General features: G+C 31.7%; 1 pseudogene; it reads left to right on the plus strand.

Moving 5' to 3' along the window:
• Positions 1–11,064: 11,064 nt before the first annotated feature.
• LOC114738890 (probable linoleate 9S-lipoxygenase 5) lies at positions 11,065–17,581 on the plus strand (annotated as a pseudogene).
• The last annotated feature ends 6,765 nt before the right edge of the window (positions 17,582–24,346 follow it).

The raw sequence follows: 24,346 nt of genomic DNA on the forward strand, positions 1-24,346 counted from the left end.
TTGTCAATTTTATTTTTATAATTAATGCTTAAATATAATTTTTTGTATTTTTTATTTTCTTTACAACGTCTTTCAATATGGGTAAAATTAAAAAAAATGAATTTGAAACAATTTTAATGAATTAACTATTATTACTTGATTCTGATAAATTAGTTAAAGTGATTTATATTATGAATTAGGAAATAATATATATTTATAGAAAATGATGCCTTAATTGTTTTTGCAAAAAAAAAAAAAAATTTACTCCTAACCTGACCCAGTTTTCATGAGAAGGGGGATGTGCTTAAAACATGAGATTAAATGGGTGGTTAGGAAACCTCCAAAAAAGCATTGCTTTTGTATTTCATTTGTATAACTTCTTTTCATGTATTTATTAAAATGGTTTTGGCCAAAAAAAAAATGGGGGCAGCAACATACCAATTTTCTTTTATTCCTTTCCATCGAAGAATTGTACAAATAGATAGTTCATTCCCAACAAAATAACCAAGCCAAAAGAAAAGGAAGCTGCACAAGCACATCTTTATTTCTATTATTTTGATGATTGATCTTATTGTTAATTCTTATAAGTTTTTCTCAATCATTAATATTAGTTCCTATACTCATAGAGCCTATTTGAAATGGTTTTGCAATACGAAGTAAGTATATGAAAAGAGTTTTATTTCAATTTCGTTGAAATGTCATTTTATAAGTAATTTTAAATGTGATTATAATCCATTAATTATTACTAATGTAAATATCGATTGTACAAGATATAAATGTAAATATCGGTGGTGCAAGATACAAGTTGCCAAAAAAAAAAGCCAAATAACTTACATTTAAGAACAAACTTTTTTCTTTAAGTGAGTTATTAATAGAAATAGAGTGCCCCAAGGTGGCTCATCTTGAAACTTAAGAGCTTTAGGGGGGGGGGAGCGGGACCACAAGCACGTTCCATGCTCGTTTAAAAAAAAAAAAAAGCATAAAGTACTTCTTTTAATCCAGACCATCGAATTAGTTTTGAATAGCTTAAATTTAATTTTATTAGTCTCTATATTTTAAATAATTTTTTAAAATTTAAAATATTGATAATTTTATGATTAATACTTCTTAAAAAAAAATAAATTTATTATTGCAATACCATTCAATTTATATTTTGAATGGGTGAGATTTTATTATAATATTTTTCCGATCATTAATATGAGACTTATTTAACTAATTTAATTAAATTAAGAAAGTTAGGTAAGTTAGCTGGTTATAAAAAATATGACATGTTTTTTCTAAAACACTATAATCATCTTTTTTAATATCCTCCTACTACTTACTTAATTATAGTTGAGAGAGTATCTATAAGAGTAACTTGAAAAATTAATAAATATAAATAATAGATCTTATATTTAAAATCAAAATTAATTTAATAATTATGTATCATGGAGCCGGAGGAGTAAGAATGACTCTTGTGGCTCATAGCTGTCATGGTGGGTAGGATTGCGCAGGATTATTATTGTTTGTCGACTCCGGCTTTCTACTCATCCCTTTGAAAATGGGCGGTGAGAATCATGGATGCTCCCCACCGATATAAATAAATAATATATATGTTTAACTAAAAATTTAAAAGAATATTAACATAAGCTTATTATAATAATTTATTATTTACAGAATATCATTATTTATAGAATAAAAAATAAAAACTATAAGGACCTAATTAAAAATAAGATAAAATATAAGGACTGATAAAAAAATTATGAGGACCTTATTAAAAAAATGTGAAATTATAAGGACTTGATAAAAGATTAAAAAAAATTTGTAGGGACCTGATTAAAAATAGGTTGAAACTATAAAGACTTGCATATTAATTATCTCACCAATTTTTTTTATTCCTTTCCATCAAAGAAAGAATTGTACAAATAAATAGTTGATTCCCAACAAAATAATCAAGCCAAAAGAAAGAAACAAAAAAGAAATGTAGCTTCACGAGCACATCTTTATTTCTATTATTTTGATATCATTGATCTTATTGTTAATTCTTATAATTTTTTCTCAATCATAAATATTAGTTCCTAAACTCATAGAGCCTATTTAAAATGACTTATAAGCAGTTTTTCAATAATGATTTATAGAATACGAAGTAAACATATAAAAATAGTTTTATTTTGACTTACGTAAAATATATTTTTATAAGTAATTTATGTTAATTATGACAAATGTGAATATCGGTTGTATAAGATATAAGTTGTCAAAAAATACCAAATAACTTATATTTAATAACAAATTTTTTTCTATAAGTGGGTTATTAATAGAAATAGAGTGATACTAAATATACTAAGTGCAAATCACATTGGTTGTAATACCAAGATGCCCCATCTTGCAACTTAAGAGCTTTTGAACGGTTGGTATAGCCGGACCACAAGCAAATTCCATGCTCATTAAAATAAAAAAAAACACAGAGTGCTTTAATTTAAATAGTTTTTATATTTTAAATAATTTTTTAGAATTTAAAGTAATGATAATTTTATGATTAATACTTCTAAAAAATAAATTTATTATTGGAAAATTTGCAAAATAAAAATATTAATTTTGAACCATTCAATTTATGTTTTGAATGGGGGTCAGATTTTATTACGATAATAATGACTCTCATGGCTCACCGCTGTCATGGTGGGTAGGATTGTGCAGGATTATAATTATTTCATAAATCATAACTCCAGCTTTCTACCCACCTCTTTGAAAATGGACGGTGAGAATCATGAATGCTCCACACCTAGTATGAAGTACGCAGGCGAAAATAGTAGAGATGACGTCATTCAAGTTACGTCATTCATGTTACGTTGATACTCCTCCGGTCCTTAATGTAAGACCCATTTAACTAATTTGATTAGATTAAGGAAGTTAGGTAAGTTAGTTAATTATAAAAAAAGTGATACATTTTTCCTAAAACACCATAATCATTTTTTTAATACCTCCTCTCCTTCTTCTATTTGATTATGGTTGAGGGAGTATCTATAGGGGTAATTTAGAGAAAATTGATAAATATGATAAATGGGTCTTATATTTAGGACCAAAACCAACTTAAAAATTGGGTCCTATATTAAGGACCGGAGGAGTATAATAATAAGAGAGCGGACCCATTGCCCTCATAAGGAACCAGACAACACGCGCAGAGCAAACCATTCTTTCTCTTTTTACCAGCGAACCAAACCCCAAATAAGAGTAAAGGCACACTTTTTGTATAAACAAATTTTGACTAGCGGCGCAAATGTTGGTAAAAGTATCCTATTCTGTTAAATTGTTTTCAAAAGAATGACTTGATTTAAAATAAAATTGTTTTGAGATTAATTATATTTATTTACTAATTTTGTTTCTATAATTAATGCTTAAATATTTTTTTTGTATTTTTTTTTTTTTACAACCTCTTTTAATATGGATAAAATTCAAAAAATTAATTTGAAACAATTTTAACGAATTAACTATTATTACATGATTCTGATAAAGTAGTTAAAGTGATTTATATTATGAATTGGGAAAGAATATATATTTATAGAAAATGATGCCTTAATTGTTTTTTGCAAAAAAAAAAAAAATTGCGCCTGACCTAACCCAGTTTTCATGAGAAGGGGGATGGACTTAAAATATGAGATTAAGTGGGCGGTTAGGAAACCTCCAAAAAGCTACTACTATGACTTTTATATTTCATTTGTATAACTTCTTTTCATGTACTACCTCCGGTCCTAATTATAAGACCCAGTTGATTTATTTTAAGAGATTAATGAAGTAAGTTAAGTTAGTTATTTGTAATAAATAAGTGTTGTCATTCCTAAAATATCCTTGCTAATTAAGTGTATTGGCTAGAACTATCATTATTAGAAGGACTATCTTGGAAAAAAATGCATAAATATGAGAGATAAAATGGATTGGGGTCTTATAATTAGGACCAAACAAAAAGTCAAACGGGGTCTTATATTAAGGACCAGAGGTAGTATTTATTAAAACGGTTTTGGCCCCAAAAATGTATTTATTAAAATGACTTAAAATAATTAAATTTAACGACCCGGACGACCACGCTTTTTATGTATTTTCTTAAAATACTTTGTTAATCAACTATCTCTTGATAAAAAAAACTCTCATTAAATATAATCACTCTAGGGATTACTTAAAAGCAAAATGGATAAATATAAGAGATAGAATATATTAAAATTTTAAATTTAGAACCAAATTGAATGTACAACTAGCTCTTATATTAAAGACTGGAAATAGTATTTTTATGTTCTTTTTTAAATATGCACAAGCATTTTCTTATCGGAGATAATCCTTTTTGAAGCGTTAGAAAACACTAAGTTTAGATACATGGCAAATTCAAACTTTAGTTTATCAAATTATACCACAATTCTTATTAGTTATTGATGAGTTATATTTCAACATTGAGAGGCGAGGCCTATCATTGAGGCTTAGGCTGCGTTTGGATGCACCTCCAAACCATGGTTTGGAAGCCCAAACCATGGTTTGGATAAAATGCTATCCAAACACCCTGTCCAGAAGCCCAAACCGTGGTCCAGCTGAAACCATGGTTTCAACCGGTGAAACCATGGTTCTACGAAAATAAAAAAAAAGTCACTTCTCTGGATAATTGGGAACCATTCGGGAAGGGGGGCAACGGTCATACCAATAATACCCACACACAGTCATCCTTCTCTCGCTGGCCGACTCCGATTTCTCTGATAATTGGGAACCATTCGCGAATCTCACCCAGCTCGACTCTTCGGCCGGCTCATCCATCGGGTCGCCTGTTCGCCGGCTCGCGTCTTCGCCTTCTCGTCACCATCAGCTCGCCTCTTCGCCGGCTCACCTCTTCGCCGTTGGTGCTCTGAGTTTCTTCACCGGTGAGATCATCTTGGGCTGGTGAAAACAGGGGCTGGTTGTGTGTTTCTCGGCGCGCCAAAACCAGATCAAGCGTTGGGTTGTCCGATCCGTCCATCCTCCATTTCAAAAGCTTCGTTCTTCAGCTCGCCCGGTCAGGTCGCTGGTTAGCTCTCTCTGGTTAGCTCAGGTTAGCTCTCTCCGGTGGTATTAAAACTTTTGTCCAGTCATGCATTTTTCCCATTCGCAACCGGCATGTTGTTCAAATTTTGTTCGCCGTGTGGTTCTGGTTCGATCCCTCTGAATTTTGTTCATTGTTTGGTTCTGGTTGGTCCCTCTGATTTTGCACCGCCATGTGGTTCTGGTTCGGTCCCTCTGAATTTGTTCACCGTCTGGTTGTGGTTCGGTCCCTCCTCTGATTTTTGCACCGCCGTGTGGTTCTGATTCGGTCCGTCTTGTTCGCCGTGTAGCTCTCCTGTGTTGAATTTGTTTTAGAACCGTGGCTAGTATATTTTGCACCGTGGTATGTTGATTTTTGGAATGATTTTGTAGTGTTTCTAATATCCTCTTCGAATTGCAAGCTTCCTCCCACTTTCATTTTTCAATTTGTTCAACCAGGTTTTTCCAAAACTGACCGGCATGTTATTCGAAGGCATGAGATAATTATTGCTTGCTTTGGTTTCATAGTAGTTTGATTTTATGAAACGAAGGGGGAACAGATCAGATGCTGGTAATTGATATTTGATAAACATTTTCCTGGAAAATTTCCCTGCGGATCGAAGCTGGACTCATCAATGTCTGGTTCTAGAGGCAGGGATGTATGTGGTGATATTTTTTTATAGACGAGAAAGGCTGTCAATTGAATTCTACTGGATATATATGCAAGTTATTTTTCCTCTTGTTGCCTGGCGTGGGAGCTTTTTTTTTCTGTCCAGATTTTCCTCCCGGAGAAGAAGCCTGTGAAGTCAAACAATGTATTGGGAATTTTTTTTCCCCTTAGATAGTACTTTAATTAAATTAATTATCATGTAAATGTGTTGATCTGATTTGGAACGAGATAGGAAATGTGTTGTCCTGTACTGTTGTATTAAGGATTTTGATAGACTTATGGCCAACTTTTGAGAGTGAGGAAAAATGGAATCATAACTCAAATCCATGTATATATTGAAGGAAGTGATTTGTATTTTGGTCAGAAGTTTATGCTGCTAGTTTTTTTTGTACTTTCGGTTGACAAATCTGATAAGAATATAATTTTAAACAAATATTATGAAAAGCTGCTACAATATGTTAATTTTTTAAAAACAATTATGTGCTTTATAATATTAGTACGTTCATCATGAACATTTGTATTAATTATGTACATGAACGAATTTTTTTAAATACATTGGTAATACATAGTTATTTCAAAGGTTAAGTACAATATGATTTATGGTACATGATGGTTCAAATATGGTTTTTCTTATTATTTTCTCATCCAATCGTCTTTCAACAAAAGTTAAGAAAAATAAAAAGTATATATAATAATTTAGTTAGTTTTGATGTTTTAAAAGTTAGTATTTTGAAGCAAAAACAGATAATGAAATTTGAAATAGGAGGGAGGTGTATATTTTCCAGCCATGTAAAATTAGAAATTTCTTGTGTTTGTTAATTTTTATCGCGCTTGGTTTGGTAGGATGAAGGAATTGAGATTTGAAGATGTGGTCAACTTTTTCACTTATTACAGTAGATAATATGATTTTTGTTACTTCATATGATTTTGGGTTGATTAACTTGTGATGACTGAAGAGGTGTAATTGTGCTATAGCATAATGGGTAAGGATACGGTGAAAGCTTCCTGGGATGTAAGAACCACAAAAGTGTTTATTGACCTGTGCATTGAACTTGTGCAACAAGGAGAAAGAAGAGGTACAAGCTTAACAAAGAAAGCTTGGGATATTCTTCGTGATAAGTTTACTGCCAAAACTGGGAGAGTGTACGAAAAACAGCAATTTAAGAACAAATATGATTCCCTGCGAAAAGAGTGGCAGACATGGGATAGGCTGCTTCGCGAGACAGGATTGGGATGGGATACTGAAAGGAATACTATCAGTGCAACTGATGATTGGTGGGAGAGGAAAATAAGGGTAATTATTGAACCTTTTGATCTTACATTTTCTCTGCCTGTTAATGTTTTGTGCATATTTACTGTTTTTTGAATATTTTATGATATTATTGATGTATAATGTGCAGGAAGTTCCAAACTACGAAAAATTTAGAGAAAGAGGACTTCAATTTAGGGATCAATTAACTCAACTGTTTGGGAGTGTGGCTGCAACTGGACCACAAGCATGGGCACCTTCTTCCATGACACTTCCAAGTGAAGGAACACCGAATGAAGATTTGGAAGAAGGGTCCGGAGATAGTGATGAAATTTTAGGTGCACCAACTGGTATAAGTGGGGAATTTAACACAGTGAACTTCAATGATAATAGTGGAGGTAGTGGAGGTAACACTGAATTGAGGTAGGATACCAGTGGTGGGGGTACAAGCAGAGGTAGGAGTCGACCTAGTAGCTCACTGGGGGTCAGAAGGAAGAGTGAAGCCAAGAAGAAACGCACATCTCCCTCTATGAAAATAGCGGATGCAATTAGCAAGATTGCTGAAACAAATATTTCTGAGGCCGAGTGTGGAAATGAGGTCATTTCACGAGCAGAAGCTAGAAGGTTGGAAGAAGAAGCGCGTGCCTATGAGATTTCAATTAGGGGAGTCCTATCTCACCTGAAAACAGTTCCTGAAGTTGTCAGTGATCCTGATTTCTTTAGACGGTGCACACAACTCCTTATGGAACGGCCGGAGGCACGGGAAATGTATGCAGCTCTGAAGGATCAGAAGGAACAACTTCTACCCATTTTAGAGCATTATACTAGGGATTTATGACTTGTTTATTATATTAGACAGTTCCATATGTGTATGTTTTATGTGACCAGTGGATTGTTATATGAATCAGACAACTCTGTAACTTTTATAAATGTTTCGTAATTTCTATGTAGGAATTCTAAACTTTATGTGTATGTGCACAGGATAAAACGAATATGTATGATGAAATTAAACATGTGGAAGAGCATGCTAAGGGACGGAAAAAAAGGGTTAACAAAGTTGCAGCATTGGTTGGTGCATACGCTACTTTGAACTTGTGTAAGGAGCCTCGGCATACAAGTGCTTATACAGGCTGCATATGGGTAAGGGATGTTTTAGATGGCAACTCCAGCCGTTGTTATAACATGTTTAGGATGGAACGGGATGTGTTCTTAAGTCTGGTGGAACAATTGCAACAACATGGTCTAAAAGAAACTAAAAATATAGGGATACATGAATCAGTTGCAATGTTTTTACATACCGTTGGGCATGCACTTAGTAGCAGAATGCAGCAAGAAAGATTTCAACATTCAGGGGAGACAATTAGCAGACATTTTCATAATGTCCTAATGGCATGCTGTAGACTTGCCATGTCTAATATCAAACCAAAAGATCCAACATTTCGGCATGTTCATACAAAAATTCGGTTTGGTAAATACTGGCCTTTTTTTAGACATGCTATTGGAGCAATTGATGGCACACATGTTTCCTGCGTTGTCAGTGCAACAGATCAAACTAAATTTATCTCTAGGAAAGGAACAGTGTCACAAAATGTCATGGCGGTTTGTGATTGGAACATGTGTTTTACTTTTGTCTTGGCCGGATGGGAAGGTAGCGCACATGATGCTCGGATATTTGATCATGCCCTCACAACTCCTTCAATGAACTTTCCCCATCCACCTGAAGGTATTTTTTTTATTTCCTATATTTTTTTTATATTTAGCTTAACAATAGAAACATAATTTACAATAATTTCATTTTTTATATAGGAAAATATTATTTGGTGGATGCTGGATACCCAACACCGAATGGATATCTCAGCCCATACAGACGGGAGCGTTACCATTTGCCTGATTTTCGAAGGACATCTGGGTTTGAAAATGACAATGAAATCTTTAATTATTTCCATTCAAGTTTAAGGAGTACAATTGAAAGAACTTTCGGAGTTTGGAAAAAAAAGTTCGCAATCTTACAAAACATGCCATCTTATGATTTTGAAACACAAGTTAAAATCGTTTGTGCAACGATGGCTATACATAATTTTATTAGAATGACATCTATTACTGATCCTGGATTCGTTCAGTTGGAAGAAGAAGGTACTTATGCAGAAGATGATGATGATGGGGTTGGATTTTCACGTATACATTCATCAATTCAATCTTCATCTTACATGGCTCAGGTTCGTGACAGCATAAGAGACGAACTTGTTAATTCAATACGAGGATAGTAGTCATGTCTTATTTATTTCCTTTTATCATAGATTGTAATATGTAGTTAAAAACAAAACCTATTACAAATGCTTTGTATCGATGCATCATCTTAATGATTATGACACTTCTTTATTTATATTTCTCTTATTAATATTATGCCTTATATTCTCAAGCTAATTATTACTTACTTGAATAATTAATAAATTATTTTAAGACGTGTTTATTCTATTTTATCAAACAATATCATCCCATTTTATGTTTATAATCTTCATGAAAAATACATGACTTTCTGTTTGCAACAAAATAATTCATCTTCTCTAAAAATATTTTTCACTCTTATATTTTATGAATATACATGTGTGGTGACAATTAATTAATTAATTGTATTAAACATTAGAGGTTATTATACATATAGTATGTTATTACAAAAAGTAGTTGTGAAAAAATGTTATCGGATTTCACGTTTACAATCTTTAAACAAAATTAATATTTTTCTGTTATAAAAAAAATCATTTTTGTATAAACATATTTAATATTATGTTTTATAAATATATATACATATATTAATTATGTATTAATTATATTATCTTATATATTATTAATTATGTTACTAAAAATTTTTTCATTAACAATTTTATTTCCTCAAATCAAAATATATAATAAAATCTATCCCTTATATAATTATCATATTAACTTATACCCTTTTTGGTAATTTCCACATGTAAAAAGCACTTCTGGTAATAGCTATCCAAACACTCTCATTTTTCAGAATCACTTTTTCTCAGAATCTATTCTCCACAGAATCTATTCTCCAGAATCACTTTTCCAAACCACGGTTTGGGGACATCCAAACACACCCTAAAGTTTATCAGTATTAGTCTCTCTCCCTCTCCCTTTCTCTGATTTCATTTTTGCCTCGTGCGACGACGTAGCTCCTTTTTGTTGATGTAAAATTAATTAATATACTATTTATACCCCCGATGTTTAATATAAAAATTGCACTATAAAATAAATTCTATATTAAAAATGAGAAGGAGTATTATCAATGACTTCTTGTCTATTTTTAATTGCCAGAAAGCAACAATGTGGCTGTTAGGAGAATATGACTAATTATCTTCATATGGAAATTTTCACAAAAAGTACATCATGCGTGGTTCGTTTTCGTGGAAATTAGACCGCAAATCGGGCGCTCATAGTCCCACATGCGACTTGTTCGATTAATTTTTTGTGAAAAAGCAACGCTATGATTGTGGGGACAATTGCTTAATTGGCCCAAGGTTCAAGAACCAAGGATGTACAGTCCCACTCCCTCTGCTTCATAGCAGAAGAGATTACAACCAAATCATACGAAATATTAAAATAATTGAAAGCATTAAATTTGTTTAATTACATTAAATTCTAACACCATGCCATTCTATTCTTATTATATGTTATTTGTACCTCAAGCTCACAGATAAAAAAAATACACAAATAAATTTTTTTAATATTTTCCCTTATTAAATAAAATATTTTATATATTTTTTCTCACTTATTTAATTTAACAAGGATAAAATTGAAAAAAACGATATTAATTACCCTACAAATGATTTATACGTAGAACAAATTTTTTTCTCTACAAGTGACTTACAAACAGCAAAAAGACCGTATTAATTTCTATTTTCTCTCACTATTCATTAAATATAAGCATATATATATATATATATAGTTTTTTTATCAAAAAAAAGGACAGATGATCATTGACTTTTGGTCCTTTTTTTATTCATTAAACTCTCTCTCTCTCTCTCTCTCTATTAATACTCACTGAACTCTGTCACCTGCGGCCTGTGTGATTATTAGTCTTTTGCCATCTTCAGTTTATATCGTTTTGTTGTTCAGTGTCTTCGAGTGAAACTTGAACGAAGAGGTAACAATGTTGTCTGGTTTGTTAGGCAGCAAAAAGGGCAAACAGATCGAAGGGACTGTGGTGTTAGTGAAGAAGAAAAACCGCTTCGACTTTACTGACGTTGGCGTGTCTCTGTTGGATCGTGCAAGTGAGTGTTTAGGCCAAGGCGTGTCTATCCAGTTCATCAGTGCTTCTAAATTCGACCGAGGTTGGTTCGTTAACATTTCTCTCCTTTCTCCATTTCAAACTTCGTACTGTAGTTTTACAACTATTTTTTGTTGGAGATTTTTTCAACTACAGTTTTTAATGCCATTAATAAGTTCGGTATGGTAAAAAAATTTGATATTTTTACAACTTTAGTAACGCGGTTAATAAATTCTGTAATATTATTAACAAATTCAATATGATAATTAACAAGATGTTTTCTAGAAAATTTAAAAAGTGACATTTTTACAATTTTAGTAACCCGATTAACAACTCATGTAATGATATTAACAACTCTAATAACAAGTCATGTAATAATATTAACAACTCTCATATCTATAGTCGTTGCCTAATAAATGAAAAAATTTTTGATGTAAAACCTTCAGAGAGAAATTTTGTTAATGGCACTATGAGAGTAGTTAATATCATTACATGATTTATTAACTGTATTACTGAAGTTGTAAAAGTGCCATTTTTTGAATTTCTTGGAAAACCTATTATTAACTGCTATATCGATATTATTAATAGCGTTACAAAACTTCTAAATGGGGTTATTGAAGTTTAGAAAATGTCACTTTTTGAATTTGTTTTAAAAAACCTATTGTTAACTGTTGCACTGAAGTTGTTAGTAACATTGAAAAACTAATCAATTGTGTCACTAAAATTTTAAAAACTTTTCAAAAAAAAAATATTTGCTGGTATTCGAAGCTTCGGTGACCCACTGCTAGAGCTCTGATGATGGTGGCCAACATGATATCCGACAGCCATCGCAGGCACAAGAACTCCAATGACTGGCTGGCCATTGAGGGTGTTTAGTATTTTTTTTTTAAAAAAAATAAAGGACAATATAGTCATTTCAACACATTTGCAAATCTTAATTTGGTCACTTATACCTAAATTGAAATTTTATTTATTTAAATAACCATTTGGGGATTTTAAAATTTATGAATCATTTTTTTTATCATTTTCCCAAAAAAAAAAAAAAGAGGCATGGGGCCTCATTTGTTTTCTCTTGAAAATTTTCTCAACTTTTTTCTTCTCTCCAATTTCATCGTCTGTTCCCATTTTCTCTTCATCCAATTAAAGCTTCTTTTTTCATTTTTGCTCGGAATATCAGTTGCAACATTCATTCCAAAGAAAGATAAAGTATGTCAAGGATGGTCTGTTAATCTCTCATCAGCCCCCTAGCTACTCTCTAAATGCAATGCTGATGTAGATAATAAAGCATTGAGATTAAGTTTCATTTTTATTTTGATAACGTAATATGTGTTCTTAAAATTGTTAGTTTGTGAGAGCTAGGCAATATGGGATGCATCTATTACTTTTTCACATAGTAGAGCACTTTTGTTCTTCTATGACAATTTCTTCTATTCATGTTTTAAGTTTAACAGTTCCTCTTTTTTTTTCATTTGTTTATTACTCGTTCTAATTAATTATTTTGCATAAGTTAAAAAAAAGTTAGCCAACATCAATTGTTTATCGTAAAATCTCAAAATTTCACTAAATAAAAATAATTACTTAGAGGAGTTTGGTTAATTAGTTAGAAAGCTTGATTGTTAGTTAAGGATATTAGATTAAAAAATTAATGCATGTCACCAAAAAGAATTAATGCTTAAGACAAAGCATATTATATATTATGAACATTTAAGAGTTCTTTATAATGAGGACCGGGCATAGTATAAATTTTGCTTTGAGCTACAACAGTCTTAAATGAATAAAGGGTAAAGGTGGATTCAATACCCCGATCTTTTTCATGATGCATCCAATATTCTGATCTTTATTCTTTTTTTTTTTGTGCACTTGGCATCCTAATTTTATTTTTAGTGCATCTAGTATACTAATACCATCGTATGAAAAGGACCAAAGGCAATTTAAATTTTAGACTCTTATGAAAAAGATTAGAGAGAGTATATGATATCACCCTATTAACAAACAGAAAATTGGGCATTATATATATATATATACACACTCATCTGGTTCTATTTATAAGTTACTTCTAATATGTTTTATATGGATAAAGAAAAACTTTAAAATACATTAACTCTCCATTAAAATATAGCTTTTCAACTTTATCCTTATTTAACATTTACAATAAAAGACAAAATAGTATATTCGTAGTAAAAATTTTATGAAGTGATTTATACTGTAAATAGGATCAAGAAAAACATTCTCTCTATCTTATAAATAGAACTAAATAAGTATATATAAAACATATAAATTTACCAAAACACCTTCTATTTTTTAATAATTATAATATCATTATATTCAATATGAAGCTTGTTGATAATTCCAAAACTTTTGTTTTCGTAGAAAGGGGAGCCAAAGGGAAACTTGGAAAGCCTGCATATCTGGAAAAGTGGATTACTAAATCCCCAGATCTGACAGCTCAAAAATTTGAATTCAAAGTACACTTTGAGTGGGAAGAAGAAGTAGGGATCCCGGGAGCAATTTTTATTAAGAATAAGCATCCCAATGAGTTCTTTCTTATTAGTTTGACGCTAAAAAATGTTCCGCTCGTCGGTGAAAGTGAAATCCACTTTCCTTGCAATTCTTGGGTTTATCCTACAAATAGATACGAAGACGGTCGCATATTCTTCAGCAACAAGGTAATAAAACTTCAACTTTTAAGGTGAAGTAGACTGTTCATATATTGTTTTGTTAATTATTCAGTTGGAAATATATGGGTTAAAATTGATTTAGCACTCTCAAGTACTTTTCTAGATGTGTCTAGTACTCTAAAGTATTATGTCGTTTATCCAGTATTCTAAAATATTTTTTTATATGCTCTAGTAACCTAAAGTATTTTCTAGTTGATACAAGACTTTAAAGTATTTTTTTAGACACATTTAACACCTTAAATCATATTTTAGTGCAATTCTGACAAAAACATTAAGGTGTTGAGAGTGCACTTGAAAACATATTTCAGGTTACTGTATAAAGCACAATATTTTAAAGCATCGGACACACCTGAGAAAATATTTCATGGCGCTATTAGATAAACCACAAAACACTAAACGAATCTGGAAACATGCTAAGATATGGATATGAACCTTAACCCAAAATATATCTAACAAGAAATAAAGTTTGTCCAATGTATTGCAGACATATCTTCCTGGTAAAACACCAGATCCGCTCCGAAGATATAGAGATGAAGAATTATCCAAATTGAGAGGGGATGGAATTGGAAATAGGCAACTTGAAGAACGTGACAGGGTCTATGATTATGCTACTTATAATGACTTGAACTGTCCCAAAAAGTATAAACGTCCGATTCTTGGAGGGACCGTCGGAGGGGAAACTAAATATCCTTACCCTCGCCGAGGACGAACTAGAAGGTCGTCAATACAGAAAGGTTAGGTTTCTAGAGTTGATTTTCATTAAGATTTAATTATCATCTGCAATTACATAGGTTAAATTGCACATAAACATCATTATTAAATTTTGGATTATAAGCCAACAACTATGCCCTTATCTGGAAAAAAAAAGGCAATGAAACATCCTTGTGTACGTATTTCTATGAGCAACCTTCACATGTCACATGACATAAAATACAAATCGTGGAGTTGTTTTCATATAACTCAAAGTTTAAAGGAGATGTATTTTTTTTCTTTTGTTTTTTGTTTTTTTGGTGTAATGAAGGAGATAAATTGATAACCAATGATTATCTCTTCGTCTTTGATGTTGAGAGGAATTTTGCTCAATAGCCTATAACATTCAATGATAATAATTTGGTAGTTTCCAAATTCCCCATTCTTCTAATTGGCTTATTAATACATCATTTTACCAGATTATGAAAGCAGAGTGACATTTTTGGGCGCAAATTACGTTCCAAGAGACGAAGAATTTTCTCCATTGAAGAATGCAGACTTTGTCACTTTTGGATTCAAATCTGTCCTAAGGTTTTCAAACCTGCTTTGAAAGCTCGTCTTGCTGAAGAGTTTGATAACTTTGAGGAGGTTCTTAATCTCTACGAAGGTGGATTTAAGTTGCCAAAGGCTTTACTTTTGGCTGTAAGTAGCGTTCTTCCACTCCAAAAATTAAAGGAAGTCTTCCGAATTGATGGAGATGAATTGCTCAGATTTCAAAAGCCTCAGGTGATTAGAGGTATGCCATGTGTATGAGTGTGTGAAAAGTCTGTATCATTTCATGATGCACAAGCATTGAGAATTCTGAATCATATACATAATGGGAATAGGGAATTAAATGACTGATTAAATAAGTTTTTCTGAGAACCATCATTCTCTTGCAGATAATAAAAATGCATGGATGAAAGATGAAGAATTCACAAGAGAGATGCTTGCTGGAGTGAATCCTGTCAAAATTTGCTGTCTCCAAGTAAGCCTAATTAGTTGATGTCAATAGTTAGATTGTACCATGCATATGCAAAACAAGTGAAGATGATATATCAATTGAAAGAAAATGGAGTTTTTGTGGATAATAAAAACTTGCTTTGAAGTCTAATTTGTTCAATTATATATCAAGTATCATGCATATGATAACCTTGTCGGGGAAAGGTAGATGGTACAATTTGCAAAATCAGGTTTACATGCAGACTTATCCGTTTCTTTTGCAGGACTGGCCCATTAAAAGCAAGGTAGATGGTACCATCTGCAAAATCAATGAAGATGATCTCCAGAAAAATCTAGAAGGGCTATCTGTAAAGCAGGTAATTGAACCTAAAACCTTTTTCTTTATTCCTCCAGAACAGTATTTTGCTTTAGAACTGGTCGAGTTCAACTTATTTCCTATACATATGGTCTCTATATTAAGAACAATTTTTATGCATTTGATTCATCAGGCAATAAAGGACAAGAAATTATTTGTACTGGATTACTATGACGATTTCATTTCATATTTGCGGCATATAAACACAACAGCTTGTGATGATATCAGTTCAAAAGTTCACCCTAGAGCATATGCCACTAGGACAATTCTTTTCTTGCAAAATGATGGGACTTTAAAACCTCTAGCAATTGAGCTAAGTTTGCCTCAAGAGGGTGATCGTGATGGGACTCCTCAAGTCTACTTGCCTGCTGAACAAGGCGTGGAGAAATGGGTTTGGATGTTGGCTAAAACCTATGTTGTGGCGAATGACTCGAATTATCATCAACTAATCAGCCATTGGTATTTATAATTTTTTAGTTTTTTGCATGCATCTTAATTTTTCTCCTTTCCAAAGATGACTATTCTAATATTTTTACATCAATCACACAGGTTACACACTCAAGCTGTCGTTGAGCCTTTCGTTATCGCTACAAATCGACAACTTAGTGTGATTCATCCTGTTTACAAACTTCTAGCTCCACACTTCACAGATACTATGAAGATAAATGCTCTTGCTAGACAATTTCTCGTCAATGCAAATGGCATTATAGAGTCAACATTTTTGCCAGGAAGATATTCTATGGAGCTTTCATCTAAGGTTTACAAGAATTGGGTTTTTACAGATCAAGCACTGCCAGTTGACATTCTTAAGAGGTAAATATATCAGAAAAACACTCCTTGATTCTATATCATATCATATGTAATTCTGATGCTATTTTCTTGCTTGATTTAGGGGAATGGCAACTGAGGATTCAACTTCTCCTCACGGCCTTAATCTTGTCATTAAGGATTACCCTTATGCTGTTGATGGACTAGATATATGGTTTGCAATCAAGACTTGGGTCCAAGATTACTGCCGCATTTATTATGAGTCAGATGAAATTGTATGTTCAACAAGACAGTGAACTTCAATCATGGTGGAAGGAACTCGTTCAGGTTGGTCATGGTGATAAGAAAGATGATCAAAGGTGGCCCAAAATGAAAACTCATAAAGACTTGATAGAATCCTGCACAATTCTGATATGGATTACTTCAGGCCTTTATGCAGCTGTTAATTTTGGACAATACCCATATGGGGGCTATATCCTAAATCGTCCAACTATCACTAGACGTTACATGCCTCAAAAGGGTACTCCTGAATATAAGGAGCTTGAGAATGACCCAGAGAAAGTTTTCTTGAGAACCATTAATTCCAAGGACCAAGCAATCAATGTGATTGCAGTGTTAGCTATCTTGTCCAGGCATTCTTTTACTGAGGCATACCTTGGACAAGCTGACAACTTATCTGATTGGATATCAGATAAAGAGGCAATAGAGGCATTTGAGAGGTTCAGAGAAAGAATAAGAAAAATTGAGGAAAGAATTGAAAGAGACAACAATGATGTGAAACTCAAAAATCGATATGGTCCTATTAATATGCCTTACACGTTGCTCTATCCTAATAGTGAACCGGGGCTCACTGGCAAGGGTATCCCAAATAGTATTTCCATCTGAGTGGGCGATGCCGTGAACGTTTGGCTGTTCGTTATGATGATTATAGTAGTTGTGTCCTGTGTTTTGTCTAGTTAACTTCATTATAATAAGTTGATGTTTGGTTTATGATGCTGTTTTATGTACGACTGTTTGTCTGTACCAATCTTTCATATAAATTAATTGACTTTTTTGGTTAAAAAAAATATAATTGACTTTTTTCTTAAAAATTAAATGCAAGAACGTGCTTCATTTTTTTTTTTAGTATGGGCATGATGGAACCATAGGCAACACGTGAGCAATGTTTTCAAAGCCGGACCGGAAGTCGAACTAGAAAGATCAACGGGTCATGGTTCAATCGGTCGGACCGTTCGGTCAGACCGATGACGCAATAATTAATTTAAAATAATATTATATACATATAATTAGTATATATGAAAAATATCAAATTATTAAATAATTTAGAAATGCATTTAAATAATCTAAAATTATAATGAAATCATTGAAAATGGACTAAAACCTTATATATTTAAATTTATGTATGTTTAAAATATTTAATGATATTACAAATTATCAATTCATTCAAATCAAAATATTTTTTTAAAAGATAGACCAAATATCGAAATAAAAAGACTAGCGACTCACGATTTTAACACCACGATATATGAAATTTTCAATGAAATAATACTCTATGGTTATAAATAGTCTAAAAATATATTAGGTTATTTAAGGGGTTCAATTTTTTTATTTTTCTTCTATTTTTTTAAATTTTTTAGTATTTTTCAGTCAGGCTAAAAAACCGTCTGGTTTTCTAAAAACCGTTCTGGTTCCTGGTCCAACTTAATAATGGCTCAACTCTGGTCCAATCCGACTCAACTATGTAAACGGTTTTTTGGTCCAAACTGAGCCGTTAACGAGTCCGGGTGACGATTCAACTGGTCCGACCGTCCGGTCTGGTCCGGTCCTTTAATCATTACACGTGAGGAATGGGCTAGAGGCCTTGTCAAGATGGGACTTCAAAACTAGTGTGGTATAAAATTGAACATTAGTATAAAGATAGAGGTGCGGCATTTGTTGTCCAATTTTCTGTCTGTATTTTCATTTCTGCTAGTTAATTATTTTCTTTTGTTGTTAAACTTTTTAGATTGTGGCCTATGATTGTCTAATAATTAATATATATACAAGTCCTTAATATAAGAACCAGTTGAATTTAGTTCTAAATATAAGATCTCAATCTACTTTTTCACTCAATTTTATAATGTCTTCTCTAAAATATTTCTATTGATTATAAAGGTTCCCATCAAGAAATAATTCCAATGTATATGATTAAAAAGAATAATTTATTATGGAGATCAATGCACATTTGGTATAATTTTTAGGATAAATATACTATTTTGTTCTTCATTTAAGATAGTGTAGTTTATTATTTTCTATTAGGGATAAAGTTTAAAAAATATCATATTTTATGACAGGTTGATGCAATTTAAAGTTTTAATGGTATAATTTTTTACCCATGATCTTTTAAATTTGCAGCAATCTCACCCTTTATTTATTTATTTAAAATCATCATATTTCTTTTATTCATCTTAACAATTTTTTTTTCAATCAAATTATTGACAACTTTCAAACAAAGGAACCAAATCATTAAAAAAAAAACATAGAGTGCTTATTTTAATCTAGACCATCTGAACTAGTTTTGAATAGTTTAGATTTAATTTAAATATTTTTTAGAATTTAAAATGATGATAATTTTATGATTAATACTTCTAGAAAGATAAATTTATTATTGCAAAAACTGCAAATTAAAAATATTAAGTTTGAACCGTTCAATTTGTATTTTGAACGGGTGAGATTTTATTGTAGTAGTGACTCTTATGGCTGGTAATGGCTCGCAGCTGTCATGATGGGTAATGGCTCGCAGCTGTCATGGTGGGTACGATTGTGCGGGATTATTGTTGTCCATTTTCCACTCATCTCTTGGAAAATGGACAGTGAGATTCACGGCTCCTTCGCCCCCCCCCCCTCGCTTTATTGACCCAATACGTATCTGCCACGTAGCATGATATTACGCAGGCGAAAATAATAGAGAAGACGTCATTCGTGTTACGTTGATATGGTAGGGAGAAGCCATTGCCGTCACAAAGAAAATATAAGTTGTTTTGGGATTAATTAATATTTATTTATTAATTTTTTTATAATTAATGATTAAATATTTTGTTTGTATTTCTCTTTTTACAACCTCTTTCAATATGGGTAAAATTCAAAAAGAAAAAAAAATTAATTTGAAACAATTTTAATGAATTAACTATTATTACTTGATTCTGATAAATTAGTTAAAGTGATTCATATTATGAATTGGAAAAGAATATATATTTATAGAAAATAATGCCTTAATTGTTTTTTGTGAAAACAAATTTACTCCTAACCTAACCCAGTTTCCATGAGAAGCGGGATGTATTTAAAACGTGAGATTAAGAGGGTGGTTAGGAAGCCTCCAAAAAAGTATTACTTTTATATTTCATTTGTATAACTTCTTTTCATCTATTTATTAAAATGTCCTGAAATAAATAAATTCAACAACCCGTACGACCTAGCTTTTTGCTTTTTTGACCCTAAAGGTTAAGACATGGCTGGCCCATTCAAAAGTGGCCCATGTATTCCGCATGGCTGTGGGCTCGGGTATTCCTTCTTTTTCTCTCTACATGTCCTTTATGTTTTTGGTTTTTCCTTTTGCCGACGCCTCTCTGGGTAAGTTCTGTCATCGCGGTTAGGTAATTAATTTATTTATATTAAAAAAATTTTAAGTTATTTATTTATAATAAATATGGGTTATCTTTTTTAAAATATCTTTGTTAATCATATAAATAGTACCCATCTGTTGATAAAAGACTCTTAATAGATACAATCATTATAGAGATTACTTGAAAGCAAAATAGATAAATATGGAAAATAAAATATATTGAAATCTTAAATTTAAGATCAAATTGAATATATAACTAGTTCTTATATTATAGACTGAAAATAATATTTTTATGTTTTTTTAAAAAGTATGTGCAGATATTTTCCTGTTACAGATAATTTTGCTTGAAACACTATGAAACACTAAATTTAGGTACTCTCTAATTCAAAGTTAAATTTATCCGGTCATAAGATTATGAGGGAGAGCTAATCCAATTCTTATTGGTTACTGATGAGTTAGTGAGGCCTGTCATAATTGTCTCCCTCTCTCTTTCTCTGATTTGATTTTTGTCGTGCGAACACGTGGCTCCTTTTTGTCGATGTAAAATTAATTAATACACTATCAATTTACCAAAATGTCCTCTCTTGTCTGGAAGTATATTCTGATCCTAATGAGCTCTCAGAATCCACTCACCTAAATTTTTACCAAAGTGTCCTTGAAAAAATTAAGAGAAAAAAGGGCCTCTAATCCCACGTTTCCTCATACTTGAGACTGCTGGCCACCCTCACCAGAACCAAACAACTCACACCCACACCTTAATCAAAACCATAAAACAGCATCAAAAATAAAACCATAGAACAATAAATCAACCATAAGAAAAATTGAAACCGTTGAGCGACATAATCTAAGAAGTCAAAGACAATGAATATTCTCAAATACAGATTTGCGAATGGTTTGATGATGACAGCCGTGAAAGACTATAGTAGAAATTGCGAGCTTTACGAATATTAAATGACCATAACAATGCAAGATCCATCGAGAGACACTCAAACCAGAGATCTTATATTAGTTGTTCAAACAGGGTGACATATCCTCTGTATATGTAAATAAAATCCCTCTAAGTGTAATTAATCTTTCATTGTGTTTATCTAAGACTAGATGCAACTAAACTTCAATAGAATGCAACACATCATCCATATGTGTAAAAAAGAATCCCTCAAAGTGCAATTGATTTTTCATTATATTGACTTAAGACTACTGCAACCAAATTTCATAGAGTGCAACAAATCATCTCTATGTGCAAATGAAACCCCTCCAAGTTTAATTGATCTTCTATTGCTTTCCTTTAGGTTAGGTGTAATCAAACTTCGATAGAAGGCAACATATCATTTTTATGAGCAAATGAAAATCCTTTCAAGTGTAATTAATCTTCCATTGTGTTTCCTGAGGTTAGGTGCAACCAAACTTTAATAGAAGGCAACATATTATTGTATGTACAAATAAAATTCTTCTAAGTGCAATTGATCTTCCTAAGGCTAGGTGCAACCAAACTTCAACAGAGCACAACATATTATTTGTATGTGCAGATAAAATCTCTCTAAATGCAATTGATCTTTTATTGTGTTTTTTGAGGCTATGTGCAACTAAACTTTAATAAAGTGTAATACCATCATCTGTATATACAAATAAAATTTCTTCAAATACAATTAATCTTCCGTATTTTTACCTAAGGATATTTTAGTATTTTCCCTTATTGTATTTATTTACACCAAAGGACCTCAGCCTCTCACAAATTTTTAGGAACCAATTCCCAATAAATTTTAAATGGGTATTTTTTCCCCTAAGTTTCCCTTTTTTTTTTTTTTTTTTGACAAAAGCACGCTATGATTGTGGGGACAATTGCTTATTGGCTCAAAGGTTCAAGAACCAAGGGTATGTGGTGCTACTCCCTCCGATTCACAGGAGATGAGCTTCGAACCAAGTCATACGAAATATTAAAAATAATTGAAAGCATTAAATTTATTTATTTACGTTAATTCTAACGTTATACCATTATATTCATATTTATATCTTATTTATATCTCAAGCTCACAATAAAAAAAAACACATTAATTAATATTTTTTTATATTTATCATTATTAAATAAAAGATATTAAAATTGTTTTATGTTTTTTTCTCATATATTTAATTCAACAAAGATAAAATTGAAAAAGAATATTAATTAACTTGTAAATGTAACAGACGATATTAATTTCTGTTTTCTCTCACTATTTTTATTAAATATACGCATTTATAAAAAATATATAATGATCATTGAAACTGTCAACTTCTTGTAAAAAGATCAAAAATATCCCCTAGAAGACTCGTATAATATGCACCATTGGGAGTTTTTTTTTTTTTTCTGATCCTTTTTTTATCGAAAAAAAGACAGGAACATTGACTTCTGGTCTTTTTTTTAATTCATTTAACTCTCTCTCTCTCTCTCTCTATAAATATACTCACTGAACTCGTCACCTGCGGCCTGTGTGATTGTTAGTCTTTTGCCATCTGCAGTTTAAATCGTTTGTTGTTGAGTGTCTTCGAGTGAAACTTGAACGAGGAGGCAACAATGTTGTCTGGTTTCTTAGGCAGCAAAAGAGGCAAACAGATCGAAGGGACCGTGGTGTTGTGAAGAAGAAAAACTCCTTCGACTTCACTGACATTGGCGTGTCTCTGTCGGATCGTGCAAGTGAGTGTTTGCGTTAGGCCGAGGCGTGTCTATCCAGTTCATCAGTGCTTCTAAATTCGACCGAGGTTGGTTCTTTAACTTTCTTTCCTTTCTCCATTTCAAACTTCGCACCGTAGTTTTACCAGTGTTTGGATGAAAAGTAAAGAAGGGCCCAGAAAAATCTAGAGGAGAAAAAGGGACGGGGGAATGGATTTTTCTCTATTTGGGTAAAAATATAAAATAAAAAACGGAAGAAATAGTGCAAGAGAAAAGGAAAGGAAAAATGATTTCTAAATTTCAAAATCCCTGGTCATTTAAATAAGTAAAATTTTAGTTTAGGTATAAGTAACTATTTAGAATTTTGTAAATTTGCTGAAAGGATTGTATTATCCTTTATTTTTTTTAAAAAATACAAGCACTCTCACCTGCCACCAACCGTGGGAGCTTCGGTGACGGTGGCAGCAGCTAGAGGTCAGGTGGTCTGCCATTACTAGAGTTCCGGCAGCCAGCTTACAACGGTCATCAGAGCTCCGGTGGCTAACAACTTTTTTTTGAAAATTTTTCACAACTTTAGTAAACGGTTAACAAGTTTTTTAACGCTATTAACAAGTTTTGGTATAGCAATTAACAACAGGTTTTTCAGAAAATTAAAAAAAATGATATTTTTTACAACTTCAGTAACGCGATTAAAAGTTTTGTAATGCTATTAACAAATTCGATATGATAATCAACAACAAAACTTTAGAAAAATTCAAAAAATGACATTTTTACACCTTCAATAACCGATTAACAAGTCAGCTATGATATTTACAATTCTGTAATGTTATTAACAACTTTATACAAGTCATGTGATAATATTAATAACTCTCATAATTATAGTGGCTGCCTAATAAATGAAAAAATTTTGATGTACAACCTTCATAAGGAGCTAATATTAAAAACAAAAATTTTCATAAGAAAATTTTGTTAATGATATTATAAGAGTAGTTAATTAATCATTGTATGACTTGTTAACCGTGTTACTGAAATTGTAAAAATACTATTTTTTGAATTTTTTTAGAAAACTTATTGTTAACTACTATATCAAATTTGTTAATAGCGTTATAAAACTTGTTAGTCGTGACTGAAATTGTAAAATATCACTTTTTTTGAATTTCTGAAAAATCTGTTACTAAATGTTATACCAAACTTATTAATAGCATTAAAGAACTTGTTAATCACGTTATTGAAGTTGTAAAAATTAAAAAAAAATTTGTCAGCTGTTAGAGCTTCAGGGATCAACTGTTGAAGCTCTAGTGACCGCACCGGTTGGTCGATGAGGGTGCTTAATATTTTTTTTAAAAAAATAAGAGATAATATGATCATTTCAGTAATTTGCAAATCTCATTTGATCACTTATACCTAAATTGGAATTTTATTTATTT

The sequence above is a fragment of the Neltuma alba genome, unplaced genomic scaffold, assembly GCF_004799145.2.
Source record: "Neltuma alba isolate B1F8T4 unplaced genomic scaffold, ASM479914v2 tig00013704_pilon, whole genome shotgun sequence".
NCBI classification, from domain to species: domain Eukaryota; kingdom Viridiplantae; phylum Streptophyta; class Magnoliopsida; order Fabales; family Fabaceae; genus Neltuma; species Neltuma alba.